The sequence below is a fragment of the Egretta garzetta genome, unplaced genomic scaffold (genome assembly GCF_000687185.1).
Source record: "Egretta garzetta isolate BGI_Z169 unplaced genomic scaffold, ASM68718v1 scaffold55, whole genome shotgun sequence".
In the NCBI taxonomy this organism is placed as follows: Eukaryota; Metazoa; Chordata; class Aves; order Pelecaniformes; family Ardeidae; genus Egretta; species Egretta garzetta.
Window position 1 is genome coordinate 1,317,291 of NW_009259863.1, and position 6,794 is coordinate 1,324,084.

Sequence of the window (6,794 nt, forward strand, 5' to 3'; positions counted from 1 at the left end):
CAATCCACCTCACTGTCCACTCATCCAACCCACACTTCTTGAGCTTCCCTATGAGGATGTTATGGGAGAGTGTCAAAAGCCTTGTGAAGTCAAGGTAGACAACATCCACTGCTCTCCTGTCATCTATCCAGCCGGTCATGCCATCATAGAAGGCCATCAAATTGGTCAGGCATGATTTCCCCTTGGTGAATCCGTGCTGGGTACTCCTGATGATCTTCTTTTTATCTACTTGCTTGGAGAGGACACTCAGAATGAGTTGTTCCATCACCTTTCCAGGGACAGAGGTGAGACTAACTGGCCTGTAGTTCCCTGGGTCCTCCTTCTTGCCCTTTTTGAATACTGGAGTAACATTGGCTATCTTCCAGTCCTCAGGCACCTCTCCTGTTCTCCACAACCTTTCATAGATGATGGAAAGTGGCTCAGCAATGTTGTCTGCCAGTTCCTTCAGCACTCGCAGGTGCATTCCATCTTGATGGACATCTGATCACAATCAAAGGTGGCAAAAAGGAAATACCTTCTTTTTGAACTACAAGAATCAAATTCTTCAAGCAATTTCTCTGGAGCTTGTTCATGAAGTATTGGTCCTGGTAGATCTTGAAGAAAACATGAGATAAATTTTGGAAGAAAAATAAAACAACCCCATGTCATAGGTTCAGAGTGAGCAGTGAGAAGACAGTACTGAATTAAATGAAATTAGATTTAATATGGTGTCTGACATAAAAACAGTATCGTGTTTATCATTAGTGGAGGTAGCATATGTTAGCAAGTACAGGAGCAAAAGAAAGTTCCGTCTTACTGATATGTATTGGAGTTTCTTCATGTGATATTTAAGAAAACTTTTCATAATGCTTAGTGAGCATTATATTATATTCATATTTTGTTGATTGTCTTCCTTGGTAGTTCAGAAACTTAAACAAGATCTCTATTTTTGGCAAGATTCCTATTGATCATGAGATGGGAATGCAAAGACAGCTTGTGATGCCCTCAACAGAAGTTCCTGGTAGAGTTGCATGAAGTCTGGTAGAACAACTGAGGCCGTCTAATATCCAGCTCTGCAAATATGAGACTACTGGGGAAAGAAAGAGACTTTTAGGGGAGAGGAATAAATATTCAGGGAAAAAGAAGGACCAAGTGAATAGCAGTCTCAAATATGGCTATTTGGTTGTGATTATACACTCACAACCAGCTATTCAAAGTCAGAAAAGCTCTATACATGAAGTGACTTATGACAGAGTGGTCTACAGGCATTTTTGCTGCTCATCCTGCTAGTTGTACTTGTAGAGGCCTTTCCTTTTGCACAGATTAACAGCATTCTTGCATTTTTCTCTATATATCTGTAATCAGGAAATTTCTGTGTTGCTCATCAAAACCAAGAGCTGGGTAGATTATCAGTGTGGGTGTAGTAGATTGACCTTGACCGGCTGCCAGATGCCAACCAACTGTTTTCTCACTCCTGGCCCCCTCAACAGGAAACTGGGAGAAAATACAAGGGAAAAGCTCATGGGCTGAGATAAGGACAGGGAGATCATTCACCAGTTATCATCATGGTGTCATGGTTTAACCCCAGCCGGCAACTAAGCATCACACGGCTGCTTGCCTGGTGGGATGGGGAAGAGACTCAGAAGAGCAAAAGTGAGAAAACTGGTGGGTTGAAATAAAGACAGTTTAATAAGTAAAGTAAAAAAACACAGGGAATTCATTTACTACTTCCCATCATCAGGCAGGTGTTCAGCCATCTCCAGGAAAGCAGGGTTCCATCATGCGTAACAGTTACTGGGGGAGAAAAACACACTAACTCCAAATGTCCACCCTTTCCTTCTTCTTCCCCTAGCTTTTATTGCTGAGCATGACATCATATGGTGTGGGATATCCTTTTAGTCAGTTGGGGTCAGCTGTCCCAGCAGTGTCACCTGCCAAATTCTTGTGCACCCCCAGCCTACTCACTGGCAGAATATGCAGAAAAGGCCTTCATTCTGTGTAAGCACTGCTCAGCAGTAACTAAAATATCTCTGTATTATTAAGCCTGTTTTCAGCACAAATCCAAAATATAGCCCCATACGAGCTACTATGAAGAATATTAACTGTATCCTAGCCAAAACCAGCACACACAGGCAAAACAGACTCAGCTTAGAGAATTTATTTTAATTTATTGAAAATTATTTGTAACAGAGTAGGAGAGCAAGAAATAAAAACAAAACTAAACCCACTTCCTTCCCCTGTTGCACTTCTTCCAGGCTCAACTTCACTCCTGACTGTTCTACCTCCCCTCAGCACAGGGGGACAGAAAATGGGGTTGTAGTCAGTTCATAACACTTTGTTTCTGCCAATTCTTCCTCCTCACATTCTTCCATTGATCCATGGAACAATGAACTTCTCCAATGTGGGTCCTTCCCATGGGCTGTAGTTCTTTAAAAAATTCTCCAGCATGGGTCTCCCATTGAACATAGCTCCTGCCAGAAAATCTGCTCCTGCATGGGCTGCAGAGAGAGAAAAAATGTTTTCAGTAAGATGTTTTTGAAGAGGGCTGTTTTGATGTTTTTGAGTGTGTTTTAATTCTTCTACTTGAAGGGGAAGATTTTTGCCTCAGTAATATTTGTTGCAGCAGATTGCCTTGTGCTTATTAATAAGGATTAGAATTATCAGATTAATACCTCTCTGCCAACCAGCTCGTGTTCCTTAGACAGGCTAGAGTACCCACACTCACTCTCAAGACCCTCCTTCTGTGCCTCCGCTAGTTCCAACCACAACTTGCGCTCCCGAATGAGTGTCACGCAGATGACTGTGCAAGCTGTTCGCTGTGGTCTCCGCATGCACCCATTTTTTCCGCTCAGATTCTAGCTCTGCTTGTGAGCTCTTAAGAACAGTCTCTACTTGCAATCACCTTTCCCGTTCAGCCTCTAACTCCACTTACAAAATGTTAACCAATTCTTGTAATGATTCACTCACCTCTCTCTCAGTCTGTTTTGCTATGTACTTACCCTTCTGCGCTGCCATAAGCACTGTTCCTAAAACACTGCAAACTATGGATTTTCCTTTCCCAGATTTTGACCTGTTTCCTTTGCCAAATCCTTAGAACTGTAGAATCATAGAATCTTTTAGGTTGGAAAAGACCTTTAAGATCATCAAATCCAACCGTTAACCTAACACTGCCATTCCACCACTAAACCATATCCCTAAGCACCTTGTCTATCCACCTTCTTAAACAACTCCAGGCATGGGGACACAACCACTTCCCTGGGCAGCCCATTCCAGTACTTAACAACCCCTTTGGTGAAAAGATTTTTCTTAATGTCCAATCTAAACATCCCCTGGTTGCAACTCAAGCCCATTTCCCCTTGTCCTATCACTTGTTACTTGGGAGAAGAGACCAATACCCACCTCACCTTTCAGGTAGTTATAGAGGGCAATAAGGTCTCCTCTCAGCCTCCTTTTTTCCAGGCTAAACAGTCTGCAACTGTCACCAGAGATTGCCAGTTCTCCTCTGCCCAAACTGGTCCTCCAGGGCTCGGACAAGAGTTATACGTCTTTAACATCTCTAACAAGGGGGAGCAGTCCATATCAGGCTGAACCCAGGAAGCCATGATCATCTGCTGGAGGATTTGGACTCAGCTGATTTTACTTCCTCCCTTCTCAACTTGGACGATATCCCCTCTATGTTCCTCTCAATGATCAAGTTGGGGGATTCCAATTCTGACACCAAGTTAATGTTCCATCCCATGTGGTGGACTGAGAGATGGGTGAATCTTTTTGATCCCCTGACGGCCAATAGTCACCAAAATGACTCAGAGGAACAATTAATGGATAACTTTATTAACTGGAAAACTTAACAAACTGGCAACCTTAACAAACTATCAAACTTAACAAATTAACAAAGGCAATTTGGCAAAGGAACTATTTTCAGCACAACCAATCACAAGTTGTCCAAGACTTATGTGCATGAATATATGGTAGAAAAATGGAAAAAGAGAGAAGAGAGAAAAGAGAAAGAAAGGAGAGGAGAACAGAAAAAGGAGAGGTAACATTACCCTTGGATCCATGTATTCCTCTTGGGGCAGAGTTTGGATCCGTAGGTGATGGGTCGACAAAACAAAACGCATTTGCTCATCCTTATATAGTCTCATTAGTCCAAGACCACCCCTGGAGTGGAATCCATCTCGCTTCTGCGCAGTCAAGTATTCTAGAGAATTCTCAAATGGGGTTGGGGGGTATTGGTGGGACAGCGAGGGTCTTTGGTGATCACACACTCCTTTTGTGAATATCTTTTGACCAGCGTGTGCTCAGTTGTTGCCTGCTGGAAGAAGCTGAGGGGTCAGCCCACTGCCCTGCCTCTGCAGGGCTAACCCCGCCCCTCTCTGTTCCTCTGCCCATGCAAGTTGTTTGAGACAAGGAAATATCTGACTGCCCAGTTCATCTTAGACAGGATACTGTACTGGTTTTGGCTGGGATAGAGTTTTCTTCATAGTAGCTTTTATGATGCTGTGTTTTGGACGTGTGACCAAACCAGTGTTGATAACACAGGGATGTTTCAGCTGTTGCTGAACAGTGCTTGCACAGCATCAAGACCTTTTCTGTTTCTCACATCAACCCACAAGCAAGCAGGCTGGGGCTGCACAAGAATTTGGGAGGCAACACAGCTGGAAAAGGTTTCCCCAAATGACCAGACGGATACCCCATGCCGTATAATGTCATGTACTGCAATAAAAGCTGGGGAAAAGAAGAAGGAAGGGGGAATGTTTGGAGTTATGGTGTTTTGTTTTCCCAAGGAACTTATGTGTGATGGAACCCTGCTTTCCTTGAGATGGCTTTTGCTTTAGTTATTAAATTGTTTTTTGTCTCAATCCATGAGTTTTCTCACTTCCACTTTTATGATTCTCTCTGCCATATCACCAGAGGTGAGTAAGCGAGCACCTGTGTCATACTTAGATGCCTACTGGGCCTATCCCATGACAGATAGCAAACCCAATGTACAGACTATTAAAATATACACATATACGTAAAAACCTGCCTGTTTCTAGTGACCATTGTATAAGATTAACTATTTAAGTCACCAGAAGTTCTCCTTGCCTAACGTTTGTTTTCCACCTAACTTTCCATTTTAACTTTTAAACAAAACTGTGTTATTTAGCATGATATCATCAGTTTCAATGCACACCTGACCAAAAATTTTGGAAGTCAGTGTTGTATAAAGACTGCTGAAAGTACAACCCCATGCAAACAAAGAATGCTAAGAGAGAAGTAATGTTGAATTAAAAAATCTAGGTATTCCAAGTAGAAGCATGGTGTGTAAAATATTCAGGTGAGCCAAAACTTATTTTAAAAGGAACAATTGAATTTGATTCATACTCTAATAATAACAGAACAAAACAACCACTCCAAAAACCTCAACCTCCCCCCCAAAAAACCTCAAAACAAATAAATCGACAGTTTGTTATAGAACTCTAAATGGTAAATGAAAACATAGGAAGACAAATAAATAGGATTACAGTTATATAAAGGTAGTTTAGTAATTGGGGTAATTTAGAATTGATTATCCATATACATGTACACTTGGAATTTACTCTGATTTAAAGTAATATAAATCTGAAGAAACTTTCATAGTGAACCAACAGCTTCCCTAACAGATGGTGTCTGAAAAAAGAACATGCCCCAAAGACTCATTTCAATTAATTTTTTAGACTTCTGGCACACTGAAATGAGAGTACACCTCTTCAGAACTTAAACAAGAACTGTAACAAAATCTTCTTTGGTTATAATATAAACATTGGGTGCAAATGTTTCCACAGACATGTCCATTATAAATGCTCTAAATCTAACATTTTGATTTTTAAAAGGAACATGTCATAGAACATTTTTGGTTTTGTTGGGACACTAGAAAACTTTATCATACAGGTTGTAAGATAAGCTCAGATGAGTGATTATCACTGCCTAGTGAGTACCAGTGCTTATCAGTCGCTTCTAATTCATAGTAAAATGTAAATGTTACATATCATCTTCTTTAGGATTGCTTTGAAAGAGTTTGTCAAAGAAGCTATTTAAAGTTAGCTTAAGCGTATTGGTGTTGGGTTTTTTCCTCTTCAGGATAACTTTACATGATGTGATAGGCTAGCACATAAATGTTTATAAACACAGGTTTTCACGTAACCAAGAACTACAGTATAAACTAATTTTATCTCAAATAAAAAAGAAAAAAAGAAACAAACCAAAAAACCTCTAATGATTCTATCTTTTTTTTTTAATTGCCAAACATAATTTTTAAGAATTAAATTCATCTGTAACCAAAAAGTAAATCATATATTTTCTATATTTGGACTGTCAACATTATGTACATTATTTCTAGAACAATTAAACAGATTTTTTTAATTCAGTGGTTAATTTTTATGTTGGAGTAAGTAATTCACAACCAATTATTCATGGAAGAAACTCACTTATTTCTTTTATATATGGATGGCTTTGGGTAGCAAGACTTACCTTTGGTGGAAGAGGATCATGTTAAGGAGCAGTTAAAAAATCTGGACATACATAAGTCCACAGGGCCCCATGAGGTATACCCACAACTGTTGAGGTAGTTGGCTGATGCCCCTGTGAGGCTACTCTTGATTATCTTTGAAAGTTCACAATGACTGGGAGATGTTCCTGAAGACTGGAAGAAAGAAAATGTAACTCCTGTCGCTCTTCAAGAAGGGAAAGAAGGAGAATTTACAGAAGTGCAGGTCTGTCAGCCTCATCTTAATCCCTGGGAAGGTGATGGAACAACTGATGCTGGAAATAATTTCCAAACCCATGAAGGACATGAA